General features: G+C 40.5%; 1 pseudogene; it reads right to left on the reverse strand.

Annotated features, from left to right (window-relative positions):
• Window positions 1-7609: 7609 nt before the first annotated feature.
• On the reverse strand, window positions 7610-8625 carry LOC129511886 (L-lactate dehydrogenase A chain-like; annotated as a pseudogene).
• Between the last annotated feature and the right edge of the window lie 435 nt (window positions 8626-9060).

Genomic DNA, 9060 nt, shown 5'->3' on the forward strand with positions numbered 1-9060 from the left:
TGCTAGCCAAGGAAAAGATCAAAATTGGAAGTATGATTTCTACTGAATAAGTATTGTTTTAACAGCACCATAAAGTCAAAAAAAATCATAAGTTGAAGTATTGTAAGTCAGTGACCTTCTGCAAGTCATACAGAGAAAGACAAATATTGTATGAGCTCTCTTGTGTGTGGAACCAAGAAAAAGAAAAAAGAAACCCAATCTCATAGATACAAAGAGCAGATTGGTGGTTGCAAAGAGGCATGGAGTGGGGGAGACAGGTAAGCTGTTGTTATTGGCTTAGTTTAAATAAATAGAGTAAAAATTAAAAGATACAGAATTATACAGATTTAAAAAAATGTAAGTCTCCATAATACCATCACCAGCACTATTACCTTCCCAGAGACTACTACTATTTAAAATTTATTGTGGGGATCCCTGGGTGGCGCAGCGGTTTGGCGCCTGCCTTTGGCCCAGGGCCCGATCCTGGAGACCCCGGATCGAATCCCACGTCGGGCTCCCGGTGCATGGAGCCTGCTTCTCCCTCTGCCTGTGTCTCTGCCTCTCTCTCTCTCTCACTGTGTGCCTATCATAAATAAATAAAAAATTTAAAAAAAATAAAATTTATTGTGTATCCTTCTTAAATCTATTTTCCTAAGCATTCATATATACGTGTGTGTATATATATATATGTGTGTGTGTGTCCACAATATATAGAATCGTTTAAAATGTAATGTATAATTTTGCAACCCAGAAAGAATCTCTGACCAGAAAATAAATAATATTTTAAGTTAGAGACACTTTCCTGTTGTTGAAACATCACCAAGATGGAGCTTCTATATATGCATGTAAAGCAATGTCCCTTTCTATAACAGACCCAAAGTTTCAGATATTTAAAAGTGTTTTGAAGATGAGTTTGTTTTTTTAATAAAAAGAACATGAATTAACTTTGTAATAAAAAATAAAGTTGTAGGAGGACTTTATTTCCAGTCTGGTATAAAAGGAGTTTGGAAATTGTCACTTCCATCCCCACAACAAAAGACAAGCTGAGCACCATGAAAAATCAACAACCATTCATAGAACCATCAGAAAATCAAGGTCACATGAGCTGCTGCCCCCGAAATTGGCAGGTACATAGAATCATGACTTACCAGAACAGAAGTTCAAAAGCAGAAACTTCCATGGGCTCTGGTACTGGGCTTGGGATTGGGAACTTCAACTATAGTTAATGAGTTGCTAGAGGCTTAATTTAACTCAAGTGTGAGAGTTAAAAACTACAGGAGGGATACCCAAACTTTTGAGAGTTTTATCTCCAGGAGCCCTATTAAGTTCTCATAATGAAGACAAGACATGCTTCCAGCAAAAAGAGTGGAAAAGCCATCATTTTAAAATATATCCAGAGCATTCTATTCCTAGCAGAGCCTGCCTTCAACGGGAATTACCAGAGCACCACTAACTGGGGTTTCACCAAAGCCCAACCATCACAGCAGATGGAAAATACTCAACTCCAGCTGTGTCTAACCTTCCTGTTAAACGTAAGGTGTGTGTTTTGGTGATGTGGAGGCCTGGCCCAGGGCACTGGCTCACTGCAAACCTAAACCTAACCATAAAAAGATAGAATACTTCCTTCACACCATAGCACCATATCAATAGGGATCCTGGAGGATATCCCTAATAAGGAGGTAATACATGCCATGCAAAAGAATTACACATCTCAAGCTTATTTAAAGGAGCTCCAGAGAAACTTGAAGGAAACAGACAAAACAAGGACAACAGGGAAAAATTTTAGCTTTTTAAATCTATAGCTATAGTACACAGTAAACACAGCCTAACAAGGTAAAACATCACGTTAAGGTCCTATTTCCTTAAATGCCTTCTACTCAGGACATCACATCTGGCTTAAAAAAAATTGCAAAGAACACCAAAAGACAAAAACAAAACAAAGTGAAACAGAAAACAAACGGACAAAAAAACAAAACAAAACAAAAAAAAAACAAAAAAAAACACCCCATAGTCTGAAGAACCAAGCAAGCCCCCAAGCCACACTCAGATATGAGAGAGATACTGGAATAATCACACCTAGAATTAAAACACCAAAGATTAAATGCTCAAGGTAATAAAGGAAAGGCTGGACAACATGTAAAGGAGATGTATAATGTAGGTAGAGATCTAGAAACTCTAAGAAAGAAGACCAAAATGCTAGAAATCAAAAACACTGCACAAAAATTAAGAATTCTTTTGATGGGCACATCGGTAGACCAAACACAGCACCTCCACTCCCCCTCAAAAATCAGTGAGCCTGAAGAAATGTCAATAGAAACTTCCAAAACTGAAAGGCAGACAGAAAAAGAATGAAAAAGACGAAACAGAATATCAAGAACTGTGGGACAATTACAGAAGCTGTAACATACACGTAACAAATATAGCAAATGTACCACCCTAATGCAAGATGTCAATAATGGGGGACATGGCGAGGAGTGGGGGGCTTATATGAGAACACTGTACTTTCTGTTCAATTTATCTAGAAATCTAAAACTACTTAAAATATAAAGGCAATTAAATTAAAAAATTCTAGAAGCAATGATTACAAGTCATCATATGCACAAATAAAGTTGTAATTAGCTAAAACAATAGCAGTGAGAAACTTTTAACATTACTTTGAGTCTAATATCACAAGAAAACAGTAAAAAAAGCAAGAACATAGTCTGAATACTGTCATTAATAATGACTATTTAATTAACATATTTGACTTGTATCCTAGAAATGAGAATACTCATTCTTTTCAAAGGTTTATGGAATATTTATGCATATTATTCATGTACTAGACCACAAAAATGATTTTAATAAATTATCCAAGTCCTAGAGTTACAGATTATATTATTTAATTAAAATGCAAGGAAACTGGAAATTTACAGCATATGTTTTTAAACTTCCCAAATTCTAATCTCTTAGAAACTTTAAAACACATAAAACTCTCTTAAATAACCTAGTTTAAGAAGGAAATATACAACTGCAGGCTCTTTCAATATTAATATGGAATGTAGACAAATCTGTACTTAGAGGGATAGTCACAACCACACTGGCTTCTCTTCTTGCCAACATGTAGGATTTCCCAGGTTACGATCACTTCTAGAAATATGTGGATGAATTTACTGAAATAGTTTTCAGGTAAGAAGTGAAATACAATATTTTGGAAATGGAATAGAACTATGTGTGTTTCCACACATTATAGCAAACATCTTAAATCTAGAAAGTGTGGAGAAGTGGAGGTTCAAGTAGAAAAGGAAATTAGGGTTCAGGTACATTCCACAAGAATAATTTTATTTTGAGATGAAGACATTTGAAACTTCAGCACACATATTTTTACCCCTTTTCTCTTTCCCTGGTGAACTGATAGACCCTTTGAGAAAATTTTAAAAGTTCCTGAGCCTACCTGAGCCCATACAATAGTTGATCTGCAGTATGTGGGAAGGAGGAAAGAACCAGCTGGAAGCAATATCTTACGCAGCCAGAACAAAATAGCGATGGGCTCCTGTGTGGAGCTCAAAGACCAAAAGATGAGGTGGCAGAGGGTTCTCAGCTCACGCCTACCAAGAGGGCCCAGCAGGCTTTCTCTGGAAGATGAGGAGAGGTGTCCACTCCAGCACCTCGCCTCCACCACTCTGCCTGCCCTCCAGCACCACTGAGGACAAGGGGTCGAAGATACCTAGAAACCAGCAGCATGTTTGGGAGAACAGCTTGTATGCGCTGAGTAGAAACTGAGAAAAAGGAGGAGGAAATCCAGGGGTCAGGGGCCCACCAAAACAAACTGTGCAAAGTGCCTGGATATGAATGAGATCAATAAGTAACTCCACCTAATTTTACACATGGCCCCGAGAGTCCAGTTCCTATAGGGATCCTGGTCAGTCTTGGCCACAACACTCCACTCTCCATTGCTTTTTCCTGGCATGAGGGTTGTCCCATTCTCAAATGTTTGACATAGGAGACAGCATGGTCAAATGGGGACTGTGATATCAAGAGTTTGGTGTGGGATCAAATAGCTCTTCTCCTGCAAAATGCAAAGACTCTCTGGGGTGAGAGAGTCTTCTCAAATCGCAAATTTGCGAAAGGAAAGTGATGAGGTACAGAATCATGAGTGGAGGAGCTGGCATCCTGCCTCCCACCCATTTTTCCTTTTTTTTTTTTTTTTTTTTTTTTGTTCCCCTTTACTTTGGGTCTGGTCCCAGCAAATCCTTTTGCCAGATAAAGCACTGAAGTAGAGAAAGCAGCATTTCAGCAGCATTATTGAAAAATTTTCTTTCCTACAGCCAAAACTGAGACAGAAATGCCAAGACGTTTGCACCCAAAGAAGAACTGACTGAGAGCCAAACACGTGCTGGGTTTGTTTGGTGTGGGGGGTGGTGGAGGGAAGAGAAAGAACATTCACACAGTATAAGATGACTCCAGACAACAGCACTTGCAAAGCAGAATTTGCAATATTAAGCATACTTTGTATTACCCAAGGGAACCTTCAGAAAAGATAAGCTGCCTGGATTTTCAACAAAAAGATTAAAGTATTCCAATTGGCATTCCTGCCCCCCGCTCCCCACTCCCCACTCCCCGGAGGCCCAAGATGTCCTGTTTTCTCTGCAGCAGCTGTCCCCTCCCACAAAGGCCCAGTGACTAGGAAAAGGGAAAATATAGTGGCTTCTTGTCAGAGTTCACTTGTGTCTTTGGCTTCTCCTAATTTTTTGGGCCTTCCATGTCTTAAGGACCAATTTGTAATTAGCCAAAGGAAATAAAAAGGAGAGTTTTAGAAAACGAATCACGTTGATTAGCATGTCCTGACTGGGATTTTGGGTCACCCCAGAGCATCCATGGTTCACTTAAGGGAGAGCAAATCCAGTGAAAATCCACTCTGATTTTAAAGAAAAAATAGATGCCCAGCATCAGTTGAACACTTAGAGAAAGGGAGAAGGTCTGGTGGAATCAACAGGTAATGGAGAAATCTCATTGTGGTAAATGCCGAGATATTCTAAAACTCATTTGGACTGGAGTAATTTAATGAGAAATACAGAAATCACTACAAGGAGGGCATTGACTGTTTCTTGAGAGAGAGGGGAAGAGAGAGAAGAAGAAGAAGAAAGAAGAAGAAGAAGAAGAAGAAGAAGAAGAAGAAGAAGAAGAAGAAGAAAGAAGAGGAGGGGAAAGAGGAGGAGGAGTAGGGGGAAAAGGGAAGGAGAGGAAAGGAGGAGGAAGAGGAAGAAGAAAAGAAGGCAAAAGAAGAGGAGGAGAAGGAGAAGAGGATAACATTTCTGTAAAATTTCAAGAATCTTTTATGTCAGCTCCCTTATGCATGGCGTTTTCCCTCTTGGTTCATAAATACACAATTCTTCTGTTTAAGTGCATGGGTGCCTTTAGGTCAGAGGGACACAATTTTGACAGCATTTGAGTAGATCAACTCTGGATGGAAAACACCTTGGAGATAATATGGGAAAAGTCCTGAGGCTGCCAAAGGAAAACCCCTCCACCCGGACCAGGAGGACAAAGCCTCCACCCGGACACACAGGACAGTTCCCAGCTCCAAACCTGTAATGAGAAGCCAGGGAGCTTCTCAAGCTCCCTTCACTGGAGGAAATGTGCCCTTAGCAGGTCCCTGCTGGGAAAAGCACAGCAAGAATAACTTTGCAAAGTAATCCACGAGGACTATGCCAAGTGTGTTCTTCTAAAGTCTTCTAAAGTGTCCCTGATGCAAATGAAATAAAATACAGTGAGAAGCTACTTCAACCACCTTTCTACTTCTCTCTGGAGCTCTCTCCCCCTTTTTAAATCTCTCTCTTTGATGACTCTGCCATCATCTTCAGCAGCTGTGCTCTCAGAGGGGAGATCCAGATTAGGGGAAGAAAGGAACTATTTGAACAGAATGAAATTCGCAAACTCCTGACATGATAGGGGCCTCAGAGAGAGTGAAGCCCGTCCTACAGATTAGCACTGCCTGGCCCACAAGGCTGAGCTAATTGCCGGTGAATTGCTCCATTATACCAAACACCATACTGATGCCCAGAACATCATAGTTCAAAGCAACGTATTTATCTTTGCAGTAGCGTTGGAAAAACAGTGATAGTTTATAAAACTGAAATATGAGGATCATTTAATCTGGAATCCCATTAAAGGGCAGGTACAGTGAGAACTGAAACAAGGAGAGTAGCTGGGAGATAGAGAAAGGAACATAAAGGAATTTTGCTTTAATATTAAACAGTTATCTAAGTAAAGGCAAATGCCATCCTTCAAAAGGAGAGAAGGAGGGGCACAGACCATTCTTGCTTGGAATGGCAGTGATGACTTGTATAAGGAGGTCACTATGCTACATACCCTAGAAGACTCGGAGCCCAGAATCTCAGTTGCTATCGACAACAGCTGATGACCCTACTGTAGAACTTCTGGTGGAAGGCTCCTCCCCACTCTGTCCCCATGCTGCCCCCTGGATTCTCCTCCCCACCCCCATTACTGGCTCTGCTTTCCCTCCCCATCTCCACAGCCAGTGTGACACACTGTGAGTGCACATTGGCCAAGTTGACACAGATCACCTTGTCAGACTGACAAGGCCTCAAGACTGAACAGTATGATCATCCTGACTCATTTCCATGTTCCCTGCTTAGGAAGTAAGACAGAAAAGAAGGCACAGCCTTGTGAAGCAGGAGCAGACACACATATGTTCATGCTAGAATCAGCAGTTCTCAAAGTGTGGTCCCTGGACCGGCAGTGTCAGCATCGCATAGAAACTTCCTGTTACAAGTGCAGATTCTGGGTCTCACCTTGTAACTACGGAATCAGCTTCTCTGAGAAGGAGACCAGCAATCTGTATTTTAGCAAACCTTCCAGCTTAAGTGCTAAAATCTCTGGTCTAAAAGATTTTTCTTAGGTAGTACAACATCTCTGACTCGTTCCTCTGCCTGGAATGTGCCCTCCCTATGAACCTTCCAGAAAAACTCTTGGCCTCTCAAAATGCAGTTCAAGTTTTAACACTGAATTCTTTTTATTTTTTTTTTCACTGTTCAAAATGTATTTGGTATTTTAGCTGGTATGACAGATAGTTGGTTGCATTGTCTTTTTACATTATATTTTATTATAATATTATATTTTTATTATATTGACATTATATTTTTACATTATATTTTACACTATATTCTGACATATATAGTACACAAAATAAGATCCTTTAGAAGAGTTGTGCACAATACATGCAATATTGAATTTATACATTGGATCCTAGGATGTGACTGAAGAAAAAAGATGGAATAGGCATGCTGGGTGTTGGGGTGAAGGAATCAGAAGTTACAGACCACAGTAAATACACATCTGGTTTGAAGAGTAACTGCAGCATATACGACATTAGCGGGGTGCATCTGAGATGATAGAACTATATTATGTTAACCAATTTAGGACTACACAAGAGAGATATCATCCAGCATCAGGATATGGCTGCAGGGTTTTGTGAACCATTCCCATTTGTAACTTTAGGAAACTGACGCTTTTCTTAGGCCATTTTAATATTACTACTTGAGTAACAGGTCAGATAATAAGGACAATATACACAACCTCCAACTAAAATCTTGTTGTAGTCTAGACAGTAACGTGGTACATTAGAAAAATTTTAAAACCGCAGCTCCTTTTGGATCTCCCAAAGTGTAGCTGCACTCTTTCTCAAACGGGCCTCTTTCTCAGGAGTCAGAGAGTCACCTTCACAACATCAGAGATTCCATTCTGTCTCAAGATGCAAGGAACACTAAGGAAGACATCATCTTTTATTCCATAGAGACCCTTAATCATGGTGGAAATTGAATGCACCTGCCTAAGACTCTTCATTATACTTTCTGCCAAATCTGCCACAGACAGTGCAATGGCCCAGGAAGGGTAGCCTTTCAGTTTGATCACCTCATAGGCACTGTCAACCACTTATTTGTGAACCTCTTTCCACTGTTCCTTAGCTGCATCAGTGCATAAGTCAGGGTGCAGATTCTTCAGTGAGACACCAGCAACATTTATTCCACTCCAAACAGGCACACTGGAGTCTCCATGCTCTCCAAGGACCCACCCATGACAGCTTAGTGGGTGAACTCCCAGCCTTTCCCCCATGAGGTAGCAGAACTGTGCTGAATCCAGGTTCAACCACTCCTAATAACTCCGATTTTGGGAAAGCCACTTATCTTCCAAGCCACATGGGTCAAGATATCCACTGGATTGGAAACAACAAGCAAACTTGCAGTTTGGGCTGTATTTGACAGTATTAGGAATGATGAACTTAAAGATGTTCATGTTATGCTGGACCAAGTTAAGACGACTTTCTCCCTTTTGCTGACATGCCCCAGCTGTGATAATAACCAGCTTGGAGTTTGCAGGCACATTATAGTCTTTGCCAGAGACAATTTTTGGTGTTCTAAGGAAAAGGCTGCCATGCTGGAGATCCATCATCTCTCCCTTCACTTTGTCTTCCATGACCTCAACAAGAGCAAGTTCATCTGCCAAGTCCTTCATTAAGATACTGATGGCACAAGCCATGCCAACAGCACCAACCCCAACAACTGTAATCTTATTCTAGGGGATATGGTCTTCCTTAAGATTCTGAATCAGCTGATCCTTGAGAGTTGCCATTTTTGACTTAGAACCAAAAGGAATCAAGAGTGCACGTCGGGAGGCGGGAAGCCACAGCACAGGAGGTCGGGTCGGGACTTGGCAGCAGCGGCTCTGACACTTAACACTGAATTCTTGACTAATTGTTTTCAGTGCTCTAGTGGCGAACTTTTATCATTGTTTTTAAGAATGGTTTTGAAGGCCTTTGTTTTCCTGCCTGGATGTTCCTCAGTATCCTCAAAACCTACAACGTAGATTGCTTATTTTAAAACTCAAAGAGGTTTGAAATAAAACAGACCCTATAAAAGTGGAGTAGTTATGTTATATTTTCTTTGTGCCGTGATTGAAGTTGATACTTTGGAGCAAAAAGGGCAAACACAGGTAAAACAGAGTAGATAAGAAAAAGGTAGATATGGGGATAAGGGACAGAAATTTGAGAATAGCACTTGATCGGTTAAATTGTTGAAGAGTATT

Source organism: Nyctereutes procyonoides, unplaced genomic scaffold (assembly GCF_905146905.1).
Source record: "Nyctereutes procyonoides isolate TBG_1078 unplaced genomic scaffold, NYPRO_anot_genome, whole genome shotgun sequence".
In the NCBI taxonomy this organism is placed as follows: Eukaryota; Metazoa; Chordata; class Mammalia; order Carnivora; family Canidae; genus Nyctereutes; species Nyctereutes procyonoides.